This window comes from Stenella coeruleoalba (genome assembly GCF_951394435.1).
Source record: "Stenella coeruleoalba genome assembly, chromosome: X".
NCBI classification, from domain to species: Eukaryota; Metazoa; Chordata; class Mammalia; order Artiodactyla; family Delphinidae; genus Stenella; species Stenella coeruleoalba.
The window spans coordinates 76,716,653-76,735,636 of record NC_137152.1 but is presented as its reverse complement, the minus strand read 5'-3'; the positions used below and the strand labels follow the sequence as shown (position 1 = coordinate 76,735,636).

At 35.7% G+C, this 18,984-nt stretch overlaps 1 long non-coding RNA gene across 3 annotated transcripts in view; it reads left to right on the top strand.

Annotated features, from left to right (window-relative positions):
• The window catches only part of LOC307180738, a 734,518-nt gene extending 716,599 nt beyond the window's left edge, over nucleotides 1-17,919 (top strand). For all 3 annotated transcript variants that reach the window (XR_013825766.1, XR_013825767.1, XR_013825768.1), the window contains one exon: nucleotides 17,863-17,919. This is a non-coding gene — a long non-coding RNA (uncharacterized lncRNA). The remainder of the gene's footprint in view (nucleotides 1-17,862) is intronic.
• The last annotated feature ends 1,065 nt before the right edge of the window (nucleotides 17,920-18,984 follow it).

The following is an 18,984-nucleotide window of genomic DNA, read 5'->3' as shown; positions in this document are numbered from 1 at the left end:
CGTCCACTTTTTAAGTGGGTTATTTTTTTCTTATCATTGAGTTTTAAGTGTTCTTTGCATATTTAGGATATAAGTCCTTTATCAGATATGTATTTTGCAAATATTTTTTTCCCAGTCTGTGTTTTTATCATTATCTTAATGGTGTCTTTTGCAGAACACATGTTTTTAATTTTAATGAAGTCCACTTATCAGTTTTTTCTTTGATGAATCATACTTTTTTTAATCTAAAAAGCCATAGCCAAACCAAATGAATAGGGGTTTCCCCCACACCACCAAGCAATTCTCCAGCACCATCTGGATGTACTATTGGGTTGGCAAAAGGTTCGTTTGGGTTTCTCTATAACATCTTACAGAAAAAAACCCAAACAAATTTTTTGGCCAACCCAATACAATTCAACTCAATTCTGACACTAAGGGTTCAGTCCTACAAGACTGTCCCCCTACCCACTGCCCTTCAGATGTCAATTGCAAGTCCAGGTTATCACCTGTGCTTCCGTCCAATTGGCTGTGCATCAGAAGTTCCCAGGACTTCTTCCTCAGGTTTGATTGATTTGCTAGAGCAGTTCACAGAACTCAGAAACGTTTAACTTACTAGATCACCAGTTTATTACAAAAGGATATAACTCAGGAACAGCCAGATGGTAGAGATGCATAGGGCAAGTTATGTGGGAAGGGGCAAGGAGCTTCCATGTCCTCTCCAGGCATTCCACTGTCCCAGCACCTCCATGTGTTCATCAACCCAGAAGCTCTTCAAAACCTTTCCTTTTGGGTTTTTATGGAGGTTTCCTTATGTAGGCATGGTTAATTAAATCACTGGCTATTGGAGACTAATTCATCCTCCAGCCACTGTCCTCTCCCCAGAGGTTGGTAGAAGAGGGTGGCAAGCAACCAGCCCCCATCCCTAGGTGGGGTCCAAGTCGCCTCATTAACATAAAAAAGACACCTTTAGCACTCTCATTATTTAGGAAATTCTAAAAGTTTTAAGAGTTCTATGCCAGAAACAGAGATGAAGGCCAAATATATATTCCTTATCATAAATCATAATATCACAATTATCTCCTAGGATTTTTATAGTTTTGCATTTTTATATTTAGGTTTACACTTCATTTTGAGTTAGTTTTTTGGTAAGAGGTCTGTGTCTAGATTCATTTTTTGCATGTGAGTGTTGTTATTCCAGCATCATTTATTGAAAAGACCATCTTTCTCCATTGAATTGTATTTGTTCTTTTGTTAAAGATTAGTTATCTATATTTGTGTGAGTCTGTTTCTGGGCTTTCTGTTTTGTTCCATTGATCTATTTGTCTATTCTTTCACCAATACCACACTCTCTTGATAATTGTGGCTTTATAATAAGTCTTGAAATTGGATAGTATCAGTTTTCTGACTTTGTTCTTGTTCAGTATTGTGTTAGCTATCTGCATTTTGTGATTTGCATATAAACTTAATAACCAGTTTGTCAGTATCCACAAAATTAATGACTGAGCTTTTGTTTAATTTGACATTGAATATTGGGAAGAATTAACATTTTAATAATATTGACTCTTCCTGTCCATGAACATGGAATATTTCTCCATTTATTTAAGTCTTCTATGATTTCTGTAAATGGGATTTATAGTTTTCATCACATACATCTTGAATATATTTTGTTAGATTTATTCCTAAATCATTTTTTGAATGTTAATGGAATGGTATTGTGCTTTTAATTTCAAATTTCAATTGTTCATTGCTAGTATTTAGGACAGCCACTGACTTTTGTATATCAGTCATGTATTCTGCAACCTTGCTATAATTATTAATTCTCGAAGATTTTTCTTGTTGATTCTTTGGGATTTTCTATAGAATCATGTCATCTGCAAACACAGTTTTATTTCTTCCTTCTCTCTCTGTATATCTTTCATTTCCTTTTCTTGTCTTGTTGCACTAGCTAGGAGTTCCAGAACAATGGAAAATAGGTGTGGTGAGAGGGCACTTCCCTGTCTTGTTCCTGATCTTAATGAGAAAGCATTTAGTTTTCCACCACTAATACAATGTTAATTGTAGTTTTTTTGTAGATTTAAAAAAATCACTTTGAGGAAGTTCCTCTCTATTTCTAATCTGCTGAGAGTATTTATCATGAATAAGTGTTGGGTTTTGTCAAATGCTTTTTTTCATCTAGTGATAGGATCAGATGATTTTTTCTTCTATAGTATGGTAATATGATGGATTAAATAATAGTAATTGAAATTTAAGTGTTGAATCAGCCTTGTACACTTGGAATAAATACCATTTGGTCATGGTGTATAATTCTTTTTATGCATTGTTGGATTGGATTTACTAATATTTTGTTCAGTTTTGCATCTGTGTTTATGAGAGAGATTGGTCTGTTGTTTTCCTTTCTTATAACATGTTTTTCAGTATTAGCCAGACCTCATAGAATGAATCAGGGACTCTTCACTGTGCTTCTAGTTTTTGGAAGAGGTGTACAGAATTGATATCTTTTTTTCCCCTTAACTATTTGGTAGAAGTCATTAACAAAACTATCTGGGCTTAGTGCTTTCTGTTGAAAGGTTATTAATTATTGATTGAATTTCTTTAATAGATATGGGCAAAACAGATTAGCCAGTTTTTCCTTCTGAGTTTTGGTAGATTATGTCTGCTAATGACTGAATGTTTGTGTCCCCTCAAAACTAAGATGTTGAAACTTATTCCCCAATGTATTGTTGTTTAGAGGCAGTGTCTTTGGGAGGTGACTAGTTCATGAGGACAAAGCCCTGATAAATGGGACTAGTGACCTTACAAAGAGAACCCAGAAAACTCCCTTGCCCCTTCTGCCATGTGAGGATGCAGTGAGAAGACAGCCATTCATCTGTGAACCATGAAGTGGGTCCTTACTAGACACCAAATCTGTCAGCACCTCAATCTTGGACTTCCCAGCCCCAAAACTGTGAGAAACAAATTTCTGCTGTTTATAAGCCACCCAGTCTATGGCAGTTTGTTATAGCAGCCCAAATGGATTGAGACAGTGTCTTCCACTGTCTTTCCAATTTTGACTGAAATTGGACCATTTCATCTAAGTTATCAAATGTATGGACATAATATTCCTTAATGTCTATGCAATCAGTAGTGATGGTCCCTATTCATTTCTGATATTAGTAACTAGTGCAATCACTCATTTTCTTGGTGATAATAAAATAGCCTCTAGCCAGGCTAAAATCAGATCAATTATTTTATTGATCTTGTCAGAGAACTAACTTTTGGTTTTGTTGACTTTTCTCTATTGTTTTCCTCTTTTCAATTTCATTCATTTCTTTTGTCACTTTTATTTGTTTTCTTCTTGCTTTAAATTTATTTTGCTTTTCTTTCTCTAGTTTATAAGGTGGATATTAGATCATTGATTTCAGATCTTTTTTCCTAATATACACATATATATTTAATGCTATAAATTTCCCTCTAAGCCCTGATTTCACTGTATCCCACATATTTTGATAAGCTGTGTTTCCATTTTCATTTAGTTCAAAAGATTTTTAATATTCTCTTGAGATTTCTTCTTTGACCCATGTGTCATTTAGAAGTGTATTATTTAATATCCAAATATTTGGGGATTTTTCAGGTGTCTTTCTGTTGTTGATTTCTAGTTTAATTCCACTGTGGCCTGAGAGCATACTTTGTGTGATGTCTATCCTTTTAATTATTAAGGTGTGTGTTTTATGGCCCAGAAGGTGGTCTCTCTTGGTGAATATTACAAGTGAGCTTGAGAAGAATGTGTCATTGGACAAAATATTCTATAAATGTCAATTAGGTACAGTGGATTGATGATGCTTTCAGTTCAACTATATCCTAACTGATTTTCTGCCTGCTGAATTGGTCAATTACTAATAGAAGTGTGTTGAAGTCTCCAACTCTAATAGTATATTTGTATATTTTCCCTTGCAGTTCTATCAGTTTTTACCTCACATATTCTGATGCTCTGTAGTTAGGTACATACACATCCAGGATTGTTAAGTCTTCTTGGAGAATCTACCCCTTTATCATTATGTAAAACCCCTATTTATTCTTGCTGATTTTCTTAGGTCTGAAGTCTGCTTTGTGTAAAATTAATATAGCTATTCCATCTTTCATTTGACTAGTGTTAGCATGGTACATATTTCTCTCTCTCTTTATTTTTATTCTATCTGGTTAGAATGCAACATTACTAAACTGATACAGAAATGCAGGTGAACTATTTTGGCCAGAAAGTATACTATCATAGATTGTTTCCAAAATTGGCTGCTATAATTTATCTATCCCATATGTATGTACTTTTGAAATTTGACTCTGCTGCTCCTCCCATCAAGAAATAGACTCCATACCCATTTCTCTATGAATCTGGGCTGAACTTTTGACTTGCTTTGATCCATAAAATGTGGTGGAAGTGATTTTTGGTGATCTAAGCTTAAGCCTATAAACTTTTGCTCTCACTATAGTGTTGCCCTGAGACTTTCGTGTTAATAAAGCCTGGAAATATTACTCAGCCATAAAAAGAAATGAAATTGAGTTATTTTTAGTGAGATGGATGGACCTAGAGTCTGTCATACAGAGTGACGTAAGTCAGAAAGAGAAAAACAAATACCGTATGCTAACACATATATATGGAATTTAAGAAAAAAAAATGTCATGAAGAACCTAGGGGTAAGACAGGAATAAAGACACAGACCTACTAGAGAATGGACTTAAGGATATGGGGAGGGGGAAGGGTAAGCTGTGACAAAGTGAGAGAGTGGCATGGACATAATATACACTACCAAATGTAAAATAGATAGCTAGTGAGAAGCAGCCGCATAGCACAGGGAGATCAGCTTGGTGGTTTGTGACCACCTAGAGGGGTGAGATAGGGAGGGTGGTAGGGAGGGAGATGCAAGAGGGAAGAAATATGGGAACATATGTATATGTATAACTGATTCACTTTGTTATAAAGCAGAAACTAACACAGCATTGTAAAGCAATTATACTCCAATAAAGATGTTAAAAAAAAAAAACAATAAAGCCTGGGATGGTCTCTTTGAGGATAAGAGATCACATGGTCCATTTTATAGCTCATATCAACTACCAGACAAGTGACTGGGGCCATGTGGAATAATTCATCCTCAGTTGAGTCAATAAGCAACAGCAGTCACATGAATGACTGCAATTGATAGCATCAGAAGAATTGCCTAACTGAGCCCATCCTATGGAATCATTAATATGTAAAATAGTTGTTTTATTAAGCTATTAAATTTTGGGATGCTTTGTTATACAGCAATGAAAACTGATATTCCTTCTCTATGTGCAACAAATTCCTCTTTTCTCAGTTTGTTTTCTTCACTTCTTTGTCGTAACTAAAACCAGGCTCTTTTCAGTTTTCTCACATTCAAAGTAACTGTTCTTATACCACATAAACCTTAGGTACAGGACATGGAGTAAGTATATTCCTTGATCCCCATTGTTCTTTATAGATCATTGTTCCTCCTTTGTCCTGTTTAATACTCTCTGTATCTTCTACTTCCATGCTGTAACACTGTCACCTACTAATCCTTCTTCTGGTCACCTACTGCCATCCTTGTCAAACTCTCTGATTCATGCATACCTGTAGAAACCTGCTCACTTTCTTTCTCCTCATACCTAAAGTTTCTACCATTCCTAGTGATTTAAATACCTTTCCAAATCATTCACTGGGTTGGCAGCTCAATTCCTTGATCTCCATTCACTTCCAGCAATCTTTTCCTACACTTTATCGAAGTCACTGTTTGCAATTGATCATACCCTGGATCTTATATTCAGTCTTTTTTACTGGATTTTACTCCTCTAAACAACCTCTAAATATTAGAATAACTTAGGGCATGTTCCTTGGTACTTTTTTTTTTTTTTCTTGCGGTACGCGGGCTTCTCACTGTTGTGGCCTCTCCCGTTGCGGAGCACAGGCTCTGGACGCACAGGCTTAGCGGCTGTGGCTCACGGGCCTAGCCGCTCCACGGCATGTGGGATCCTCCCGGACCGGGGCACGAACCCGTGTCCCCTGCATCGGCAGGTGGACTCTCAACCACTGTGCCACCAGGGAAGCCCCCTAGGTACTTTTAAAATCCATATTCCCCCATAAATTGGTCTTATTGATTTTTATTTATTATTTAAATGCTGCACCAGATGTATATCTCCTACCCATATCTCTTCCTTGCGCCAGTGCCTACTTGCCATTTCCACTTGCATGTCTTGAAAATATCTTAAATCTACTATATCCAAAATAGACCTTATTTTTCCCATTTAAGCTCATCTCCCCGCCCAGTAAATCCATGGTACCCAGCTGTACAGGGCAGCTTGATTGTTCTTGATTGCCCCATTCCCCTCATACTTATATCTAATTATTCACTAAGTATGATTTAGTCTTCTTTCAGAATATATTTTAAATCCATACAGTTATCTACATTTATACTTCCCCACACCAGTTCAGACCAAGAATCTCTTACCTGGACTATTCTAACAGCCATCCAACTGGTTGTTCTGTTTCAACTTTTTATAAACCTATGTTTTACTCTATGCAGAGAAGCCAGAGAATTATTTTTTAAAAATTTGAATGAAATCACACCACATCTCTGCTTTAAAACTCTTCAGTGGCTACACATTGAACTTATAATAGATTGCGTGGTCTTTAATGTGGCCTAGAAAGACCCTCCGGAATATGGCCCCTGCCTACCTCTTTGACCTTATTCACCATGATCCCCCTCATTTGCTATGTTTGGTCACAGGAGCCTTCTTTCTGTTTCTGAAACCTATCAAAGCTTTTGCCTGGCTTAGATCATTTGTGCTAACTACTCTTGCTGTGCACTATCATCCGCCCAAAATCTTCTATCCTAAATCTTCACATGGCTTCCATTACCACCAATTTCAACTAGCTTTCCCCGCTTACTCCCCATTTTAGCCTTCTTTATTACTTTCACAACTTTCTATTTTAATTATGCATTGTAACAACGTTTTCTTGTTTTTGTTTCTTTCCTCCACTGTAATAAAAACTCCATAAGAGCAGGCACCGTGTCTCTCATGTTTAATGCTGTATCCTTGGTGCTTAGCATACTAGCACAGTGTTGCCCACGTAATACATGCTCAGTAAGTATACATTGAACGAATGAATAAATCGAGTGACTGCATTATTGACTGTATCGGTTGCTTCAGCATTACTTCCTAGGTAGATTTCAGGATTGTGGGGTCAGAAAATAATCTATGCCATCATTAATAATTACCAAATAGCAGCTGTAGGAGGTGTGGGAGGATTTAATTTGTCTAATAAATATTGAATAAATGATATTTAGTATGTACCAGGGATTTTGCTAAAGATTGTGTATTCAGTGGTAAATATAAGAAAGGAGATTTACGACCTTATGGAAGCTGCAGTCTTGGAAGCTTTTTAGGTAGCATTTGGTGATCGTTTTGTGCAGAGCACTGTCCTGTACAGGCGCATGAGAGGAGTTGATTTGTGGGGCTATAGGAAATAGGAGTTGGTATAAAATTTGAGAAACTGAGAAAAATGAGTTACTAAGAGAGATAGAAGGACAAAACATCATTTATTCATTCCCTGAATCTCCCAACCTGTGTTCTCCCAACACATACACACACACACACACACACCATACACACACAGTTTACCTCTTCCCCTACATGTTAGGTTGCACAGTGTGAGGAGAGGAGGTTTTTATACCTAAAGTAGTTTGGTGAATTCCTTACAGATTTCCTAGGCTCAAGTACTGAGATATTGGAGTTACTATTGGAAAGGTAACTGAATTGAGTGCTCAGAATATACAGTTATAGGGCCAGGAAAAGGCTGGGGAAAGGTGAGTGATATCTGATGGTGAAGCTTTATTTTGAGGAAAAAAGCAGAACTAAGTTTTTAGGTGGAGAAGTTAAAGGATCCGGGGAAGTATGCGCTCATGGAACTAAAAATGGTTTTTGTGAGGAGAGTCTTTTGTTTGCTTAAAAAGAGAATCATGTCAAGGATAAGAAATTTAATTGGTTGAAAGGAGAAAAGTAGCGTTATTTGTAGAAAGTATAATTATACATCAAGAAACCCATGAAAATAAAGTGTAAAATTGAAAATGGCCCATTACAAGATATATTTACAAAAATCAATGTCTTTTCTATATACCAACAATAGTAACTCTAGTGGGGATAATCTCATATTTACAATAATATAATATGCCTCGGAATAGCCCAAGTACAGTAAATAAGTGAAAAATATGATAATTTGTAACAGATACATTTAAATTTTTTTGCAAAAAAGAAATATGCCAGGTTCTTGGGTGGGACCATCAATACAATAAACAAATCAGTTTATAGGATGTATAGAATTAATACAATCCCTGAAATTGTTCTAAAGTCAATCTTGAAGAATACCTAAACGGATTTTGAAAAATAAGTTATAAAAAAAGGTACTTAACACAAAATATAACTCTTTCTTAAAATATAATTAAAATCATAGCACAGTAATGCTACAATCTATAGTAAGATAAATGGAATACAATAAATTGCCCTGTAATAATAGAATAGACAAGAATTTAATATATGATAATGGAAGCATCGTAAACCAATGGTAAAGGTTAGTTGAGAGTGGAAATTTGTCCATATAATTGGCCAAAATATATCCAGTAAGATTTTCACTTCTACCATATATTACATCAAAAGAAATTCCAAAGAGATAACATTTTAAAAATTAGTTAAATATACGTCAGTTTAGAATGGATAGAAACTTTTTAGCATCTAAGTCATTAAAAAAGGTACAGAATGATTGATAGAGTGAACTATATAAAATATTGCAAGTTTCTGAACATTGAAAACACCATGAATCAACTCAAACTGAGGACAAATTAGGAACATAAATGAGGCAGATGAAGGGCTAATATCTATAACATAGACAGGGGGCATACAGTTTAAGAGGGAAAAAACCCTGTAATACTCCTGTAGGAAAAGTAGGCAAGGAGTACAAATGGCTAATAAACAGGGGTAAACACATTCCATGTCACTAGCAGTTAAAAAAATACAAATTAAAACAGTAAAGTGTCATTTTCTTGCCCAGCATATTGGATTTTTTTGTCTCTTATATTAGTGTTCAGTGGTACTGAGGATAGTAGTGGGGAGTGTAAGTTGATAGTTTCTAGAGAATCAAATAAAAATATGTGTCAAGAACTTCAGAAGGGTTTGTGCCACTTAACCAAACATTCTACTTCCATGAATATGTCCTAAGGAAATATATTAGAGATGTGGACAATGATTTATATACAGAGATATTCAGAACATTTAAATTGCACAAAAAATTAAATTAAAACTATTAAATATTTGAAAACAAGAGTTTGGTTAAGTAAATATGGTAGATCCATATTTTCAAGTTATAAACATGATATTTTTAAAGTTTTTAAGGGTGAGGAAAAATGCTCTTAAAGATATATGATCTAGAATATTTTAAATGGGTCACAAATCCATAAATATAAAAGATTAAAATACTGGAAATACACCAAAATCTTAACAACAATTGTTTCTGGGAGTTGAGATTTGTACCATTTTACTGATTGATTTACTGACTGTTGGATTGATAGCTAGTCAGAAAAGCATTATTTACCCTTCACATATATTACCTCATGTGATCCTCCCAGTAATGCAATGAGGTGAGGTATTGAAATTATTATGTTTATTTTACATACAATGAAGAAGGAATTGAGAAGTCAGTTGACTTATCTAAGGTCTCACAGTTCCTAAGTGAGGATCTTTTATCCCTTGTGTAGTACCTGGTACATTGTAAGTACTCAATATATATCTGTTGAATGACTTAGCTCAAAATTATTCTATATGCATATTTGTAGGATTCTTGCTATTGTTGTTCAGACTTCTAAAGTAACTTATCATGGTTCAGGTCTTCAATACTTGGCCACTTCTGGACTTTCTTTATAAGATATTACTATACTTTATTTGCATTTACAGAGCATTTAACTGGAGCCAGAAATATTGAGTGCCATTATGTTTCATCAGTTTGATTTGGTATTATAATAATAATGTTTTAGTGATTTAGAAAGTAATTGCCTCAAGATCAGGGGTTGTGCTTTCTCTATGTCCAACTCTATACAGAGTTACTCAATTGGCTGTGGCACAGTCAATTAGGTAGTTTAGACTATCTTAATGATTGCTTGTACAGCAATCCATCAGTCTGAATGTGCTTTGATCCAATTGGATTGTTAAAATGGACAAAAACATTGGGTTGATTATGCCATGGTACATTATTTTTGGGTCATAGGCAATGTCCTGTAAAGTATCTAACATAGTGCCATGAGCATTAGAACACTCAATAAATAAATGTGATAATGATGGCAAAAGCAAACTTAATGACAATTAAAACCCTTTTTTCCAAATGATCAGCAATTCTGCTTTGAAAATGGAAGAGCACAGATGGCATTTTTTTTAAGCTCTTTAATTTACATTTTCAGAAACCCCAGCTGAAAGTATAATTAAATTCAACACTTAGTATTTTATTGTTTTTTTGTTTGTTTTCTTTACATCATGGAGACATGCTATTTTGACACATTTTAGTTTTGTAACCTGGTTCCAGTGGAGTTTTGTTAAAACTCATATCATGATAGCATTTATAACAGTCTCTACATATTTCTATTAAATTATCATGAGACTTTTATGAGTTATTTATATCAAATGTCTGTTAAAAGCTTATGCTTTTGAGAAGATGTTACACAATGTTTATACTTTAATACAAAAGTATTTCTTACAAAACAAAACAAAAAACATTTCATACCAAAAATTTAAATCATTTAATATAGGTGAATTACTTGGATGGCTATTGAAAGAGGAATATTGCAGTGAGGAAAGCAGTATGCCAGTATTTTAGCATAACACCAGAAAGCACATATTACAGCAGTAATGATACTCCAATCCAGGATGTTATAAACAGAATTGTGTCCCCTTAAAATTTATATGTTGAAGCCATTAACCCCTTAAACGCCCCTGTATTTGGAAATAGGGCCTTTAAGGAGATAATTAAAGCTAAATGTGGTCATAATCTGATAGGATTGGTGTCCTTATAAGAAGAGGAAGTGACAACAGAGCTCCCTGGCTTGCCCTCGCTCAAGCTCTTGATTGTTCTTTTCTCGCTTTCCTCATGTGCACAAAAGAAAGGGCATGTGAAAATACAGTAGGAAGGCAGCCATCTGCAAGCCAACAAGAGAGGCCTCACCAGAAACCAAACCCATTGGCACCTTGATCTTGAACTTACAGCTTCCAAAACTGTGAGAAAATAAATCTCTGTTGTTGAAGCTACCCATTCTCTGGCATCTTGTTATGGTGGCCCAAGCTGATTAATATTACAGGATTTGTGGATAAAATCTCCCTCTTCAACTACCTGCTAAAAATCAGAGTTTTTACCCAGTTCAAACTAAGAATCACATTTCTTAAAGATGGGTGGAAGCATGCCAGAACAGTTCTTCAGAAATTATTTTCAAGAGAACCATAAAATATAATATTTTGCTATTGATCCTAATAAGGGAAAAAAGGAAGAAGTGCTATAGCTTCACAAAAAACCTTCCAATGAGCTCCAATTTAGATATCTTTTTTTTTAAATCAGAGATGCTCATTTATAAGGACAAAGCTTTTTATAATGTTAAGTGTGGAAAACACTATTTTTTTTGTGTATTTTAGTGGTACTGAGTGGGGCTGATATTAAGTCATGTGCTGGTATAGTCATTTGATTTAGAGCAACTTCTGACTATTCAGTGTCAGTGTCATACTAATTGTTAATTTTTCAACTGTAATTGATGTTTAGAGCAAGAAGGACAAAAAGATGAGTATTTGCTGAATAGCCATATGGGTACCTCAAAGCAGAGAGCTGACCTGATCAACTCCTTTTTGGTTCAGTCTTCCCTGTCAAAATAAACGATTACAGATAAGAAAAAAATCAGAAAAAACTTTGACATAAGAGAAATGATTCTCATTCTGGGGAAAGATGTTCAACTTTATGAAGAGGAATTGATCTTTAGGAGCTTTGTTACTCTTTTAATCTAACCTTTAAGTTCAGAGTTTTGCCACTATTGAGAATACCCATGATAATGTTCTACAGATTGAGAGAGCATGTCCAGAAAAGGAGATTCAAAATTGATTTGAACAGAAGTATTGTTTATTATAGTAAATGTAGAGGTTTTTATGATGATTACTTTAAAGAGGGCAACATTTTTCAGAAATCATTTTTTAACAATGTTCGTTGGAAAAAATCAGACTCAGGACTTTAGCTAGTCTTTTAATGCGCTAAATCATCTACTCAACATTTACTGAGTGATACTATATGTAGGGTATTAGGTTAAGCATCTGTGATGATCAATAAGACCCAATACCTACACTAAAGGAGTTTATATTTTGTATAGTGATGATTAAAGTATGATGATTCACTAGCTACTGAACAGAGTAGCTAGTGAATACTGCAAAAGCATGTCTATAATTTGTTTACTTTCTGTATTAATATTAGGGATACAAATCTAAACTGCCCTTGGCCTTAGAGGTCAAGAAAAGAAACTCTAATCCAGCATTGTTCAAGAGAAACATAATATAAGCCACAAATGCAATTACACATATATAATTTTAACTTCTCTAGTAACTACATTAAATAAAAGAAAATGTTTAAATTCATTTGAATATATTTTATTTATCCTCTATATACAGAATATTTTAACATAAATCAATATTAATAATGAAACATTTTGCATTCTTTTTTTTTGAACTAAGTCTTTGAAATCCTATGTATATTTTACACTTACTGAATGTTTTCCTTTCAACTAGCCATATTTCTCATGCTTACAAGGCACAAATAGCTAGTGGCTACCATATTAGAGGGTACAAGTCTAATCCATAGATCCTGAACTGCTCTGGGAGTTTGAATCTATTGTATTCTTTCTGAAGCTTGCCTTTTAGATGACCCGAATGATGAACAGTTTTTTCTGAGATGCCAGTTTCAGCTTATTAGCTCAATTGGCTAATGTCTACAGATTTGATCCCAATAAGGGCTCCCTACAAAGAAATGCTATTCCAGTTCGAGTCTCTCTAAACCCCCAAGAGCCATCTTTTAAATGTTTTCTTTCGTGCCTTACTGGACATACTTCTATTATAGCACTCATAAAACTTCAGGGCATTTTTTGTATAAACATGTCTTTTTCTATACGACACAATATAAAAAGGTGTAAGGTTTTCAGTCAAACTGACCTGGGTTCTGATCCCAGATCTTCCATGTGGCAAGTTCCTTAAACCCTTCTCATCTTTAAAGTGAGGATAGTAACAATACCTACTTTATTATTGTAAGAGATACATGAGATAATGTTTATAAATTTATATAAAACATTTAGCACATTGACTATCACTAGTAAGCATTCCATAAATAGTATCCTCTATTGTTAATATTAGTAAAACAATGCCCTTTTTAGTTTTGTATTCTTTATGCCTAGCATAGCAGCCTTTTAATACATTTTATTGAATTAATTAGTCAAGGCTCACCAGATAAGATAATGTATAAACTTGCTCAAGCTTTTAACTTTCCAGAAAATGGAAAACTGAGAATTATTACTGCTAAGCAATTAAATTGAACAGTCTTGGCTTAAAGTTTAGGAAATTAGTCATAGATTCTATTATTTCTCTAAAACTTCAGGAAACAATTTTTGAACTTACTTATCCAGAGAAAGTAACTAAAACAGCCAAAATTCTGTGGGCCTACCATGACCTTCGTGTGTATTCAGGAGCATTTGTTGTTCTTGATCTTTTCCTAATGTCTATTGGAAATAAGGAAGGTTCTTTTGCAACCTGTTACAAAACACTTGGTCAAAGCAAAAAGGAAGAATCAAAGAATCAAGAATGGAAGAATCAAAAATCAATTGTCTGGGCTTCCCTAGTGGTGCAGTGGTTAAGAATCCGCCTGCCAATGCAGGGGACACGGGTTCAAGCCCTGGTCCGGGAAGATCCCACATGCTGCGGAGCAATGAAGCCCGTGCACCACAACTACTGAAGCCTGTGCACCTAGAGCCTGTGCTCTGCAACAAGAGAAGCCACCGCAATGAGAAGCCTGCGCACCGCAATGAAGAGTAGCCCCCGCTCGCCACAACTAGAGAAAGCCCATGCGCAGCAATGAAGACCCAATGCAGCCAAAAATAAATAAATAACATAAATAAATAAATTAAAAAAAAATCAATTGTCTGACTTTACAAAGAGTGTCATTTCTTAGAAATAAAGTGCTTTTGGGAGAGTAGTGTTTAGAATCCAAGGAGGCTGAGATATTGTTAGAAACAGACATACTCAACATATACATACACATCCATTCAAAGACATGTACAGTGTACACACACACACACACACACACACACACACACACACACACAACACCCAAGCTGACACCTGCTGGAATCCTCTAACATTTTCAGGAATCATTAAGCAATCTGGCAGGAACTTCTTTGACTATTCCAAAGTTTTAGTGGTGAATTTACAGGTTGAGTCACTGTTAAGTTTATTTCATTTTACCCTCATTACTTTGGCTGTTCTGCAGCGTTGTCCAGTTCGGTAGCAAACTCTGAGCTACATTGTCACAGGAAATGGTGTGGTAGTAGGTGGATTGGAGCCACTCTCAAAGGATTGCTCATTCAGATAAGCCTAGTCAGGGAATAGGCAATTAGACAGCAAAAAAAGGCCCACAACATACTAGTTACTCCCCCCACCCCAAATGTGAATGTTTCAATTTTTCAGATTAAAAGGAACATCATCCTTAAGGATAAAACACTGAAATTTTCCTCAGCCACAGCTGCATTTTTTGCTACAGATTTATGTTCTCAGATTGTACAGCCCTTAAGAATATGGATGAAATTCCCAAGTGAAGGGCTAACCCATTGGGGATCAAATAGATGAAGGAAAATGAATCTCCTTGTTACATTTGATAAGGGGAGGTATTCAATAATGTTTTAAACACTAGCTGTAGGGTCAGGTTTTTATAATTATTTGATGTGCAAAATTACTATTGTTATCAACATTATTATCATTCTATATAGATCAGCTCTGTCACTAATAATTAGGTAATATGTTACAATAAATTATGGCTTTGGGCAATTAGTAAAGCCTGGAATGATGTTTCCAAAGGTGCCTGGCAGGATAAAGCAAACGTAGCATATGCTGACAATTTGTTACTCTGGGTGATGGGTATACGGGAATTCCTTGTACTATTCTTGAAATTTTTCTGAAAGTTTGTAATTCAATCAAAAATTTTAAAAAGTTACAAAGGTGTCTAAACATGTAATGTCTTTGAATTCCCAAAGTGTGTTTGCCATTAGGCAACAACTCAGAAACCATGGTGACCCTAAGAGTTTGTGATTCATTTGGTTACAAATAGTCTGAGTACAGCACCTCTATTGGGTTTTATGCTTGTCAATACGTTTGTCTTATTGTGATCATTTCTCTAACACTGAGGGAGTGGGGGATTATCCAAACATTAATGACGTTCTCATTTTAAGCAAGTTTGCAATCAGCACTCAGCGTAGGATAATGACCCCAGCCGCAGGCTTCCTCTGTGGTGAATGGCCTTTCTGAAGTCTGGGACTCTTTTTTGCCCTGGGAAGCCCTCTAGTTGATTCCCCACCCCACTCCTCACCCCCAGTTTAACCCAGGGTTCCTAATAAAAAGACTGATCATTGCAGTGCCCTTTTCCCAGCCTGCCTATCATCTAGAAAAACACTGAGGCTTTTCAAATAAATTCTCGTCCAGCCTGGGACTCTTTACCTAGGAAAGTTTTTTAATCTATTATAGAGTTTCAAGAGTAAATCTAAAACAACCATGAAAGTACCTTTACATTGCAAAGAAAGCCTTGGGTAAACTTTTCATGTGCTTCCAAATTCCCTTTCCTCAATAAATCAGGTAAGGGCTGTGAAGGTGCACAAACATGGCAAGGCAAACTATGTTGGTTTGATTTCACTTTTTTTTTTTTTTTTTTTTGCGGTATGCGGGCCTCTCACTGTTGTGGCCTCTCCCGTTGTGGAGCACAGGCTCTGGACGTGCAGGCTCAGCGGCCATGGCTCACGGGCCCAGCCTGTCCGCGGCATGTGGGATCTTCCCGTACCGGGGCACGAACCTCTGTCCCCTGCATCGGCAGGCGGACTCTCAACCACTGCACCACCAGGGAAGCCCTGATTTCACTTTTGAATTTAAAATGGGATCATCCTTGACCATGAAGGTCAAATTCCAGACATAAAGCCCTTTGGAATCTCTCCAGAAAGGCAATGTTGTGTAGTACTTGGTTACAAGAAAAAGAACTGACTGTTACTGCTGTCTGTGTCAGTTTCTGTGAATAAGTCACCTGTTGAATCATTTCCATCTGGGAGAGATAATCAGACTTGCCCTTTTCCTGTTTGGAAATACTTTGTAAGGACAAAAGCTATAAAAAATGTTCAGGTATTTGCTTTCAGAAATGCATAATGAATTTTTTTAAAACACCAGGAATTTTTGAAGTCTCTGTGAGAAGTCCATTGAAAGGAAGTTGGTACAAAAGGTGTGTAAAGCTTTCACCACATGGGTGTGGCTTCTTGATAAGGAAATTTCTTGGGTTTCCATCGGGAGCTTCACAATTCTGATTATTATTGTATTTTTGTTGTTAATTGAGGGGTAGAGAGAAATTCCTTAGTGTTATTTGTTTGGGAAAAGGAGCTAGCTACCTTTGATAAATCTTTGAACCCCTCTGACCACATAACACCTAGCATAAAGGAAGTCTTACTAAATAAACGTTTATCAAATGCCCATATGAATTAGCATTGTAAAAGCAGGTGGGATCGTGTGTGGTCATCATGCGATATTGATGACAGGGAGTACAACTTGAAGTTTGGTTTTGAGCCTCTGGGTTCTAAACAGTTTGCTTTACTTCTTATTGGGGGGGGAGGGGAATGGCACCTCAATCCTATAGTGTTCTCAGTGAACATAATGTACATTCTATTTTAATAGCTTTTTATAGTCTCCATTTTTTATTAATGCACCCTGAATATGCTGTGTTTTTTATTGTGAATAACCAATAAAGGATGACTGTAAAAATACTTATAACACTATACTATTTTCTTCCATACTTTTACCTCCCACTGTAAATTTAGATGCTGCTCAGAAATGCAATTAAAGTAAAATGAACTCACAAAGAAAAACATTTAGGAATACAACAACAGCTCATTCAGCTCCCCGTGGCTTCTTTCACTGGACATTTTCATAATAGCACAATGTTTGCTTGGCTTATTTCTGTATATAATATTATTTGTAATTATCTAATATCAATAATTAAAAATTGCATATAGAAATTGAAGACAGGCATTTCCTAGGTATTTAACTCCTGGGAGCCTGGTGAATATTAGTTACTTGTGATGAGAGGAAAAGGTTACTACTCTGAGATAAAAATGTTTCTGAAGGGTGATTCAATACCTTGGGATGCATGAGAACTTTACTTTAAATGGTTACTGCCCACTAAGCTACACTACCCCGTAAATATGTTATCAGCAAGCACTAATTAATCACCTATTATGTGCAAAGTATTTTTTTCATGGCACAGCCCTGGCACTCAGGCAATGTATAATCTGAGGGAAAATAGAACCTAGTTTAGTAAACAATTAATATGCATAAGCAATAACTAGTTTAACACTTACAGAAGAGAAAGAATCTTGCTTGGATTATTTTCCAAGGAAGGTTGCACTATTACAGGGGGATTTGGGCCAAATCTGGGTCAATTCCTAGGGGTCAGCTACATGTAGAGTAGTAAAATGACCTTTCACGTTCCAAAGGTAGGAAGGCAGGACTGTGTTTAGGAGGACCAGAAGTAAAATCCTTTTTTTTTTTTTTTGGCAGGAATAGAGACATGCACCATGAAACCAAAGAGAAGGCTGGAAAAGAAAGATCAAGGTAAATTTAGAGATTCTTGAATGCAAGGCTGACATATTTGGGCTTAATCCTGTAGTTGGTTGAAATCCATGGAGGGTTTTTAAGCAGAAGGGTAACATGATTTAAGAGCATCACATAGTGGCATGTGGGATCATGGGAAGGGAAGAAACTGAAGGCAGGGAGGCTAGCAAGTGTTGTATTATCATCCTTAGACCAAGCAGGAGGGCACTCAGACTCGAGCCCAGCACTGTAGAGGGCAACTGCAATTAGAGACCCGGAGGAGTGATATATTGAAGAGTACAGGGGTATCACTGGCACTTGGGATCCAGTCCTCAGTGCTGAACACCTCCTTCCATGACCAAATAGCTATTGTTTCTTTTGTTATTTGTAATTTTGATTTTACATTCAAAAAATAATTGCCTAACCCAAGGCCATGAAAATTTCTCTATTTTCTTCTAAGCGTTTTGTAGTTTTAACTCTAATATTTAGATTTTTGATTCACTTTAAGTCATACCCGTTGCTTTTCAGTTGTACTACTTTAACCCTGTCTCATATGTGTGTATATATGGGTGTGTGTGTGTGTGTGTGTGTGTGTGTGTGTATTTTTATTTGGTATTTTCTGAATGTGAACCCTGGGCTCTTTTCACTCTATGTTCTGTTTTTTTTGTTGTTTTTGTTTTGTTTTTTTTAATACTTCACTCCATGTGTCTTCTGTTCCATATCTGACCTGTCCCCACTCCCCCTCATCTCAAACCTACTGCAATTTTTATAAGCCAGAGCTATAGAATTATGACCTTAGGGTGAGTATCTCATGTTTATGAATATATATGTATACATATATAAATAGACACATATTAACATACATATATACACACATTAACATACATATGTATACACAGACACATTAACATGTACATATACACACATCAACATATACACACATTAACACATATACATATTAGCATGTACATATATACACATATGCGCATATTGTATATATACGCAGGCACATATGGATGATTACATATATACATAGGAACATATTAATGTTTACATATATAATATATATATATATACAGTTTTATAATT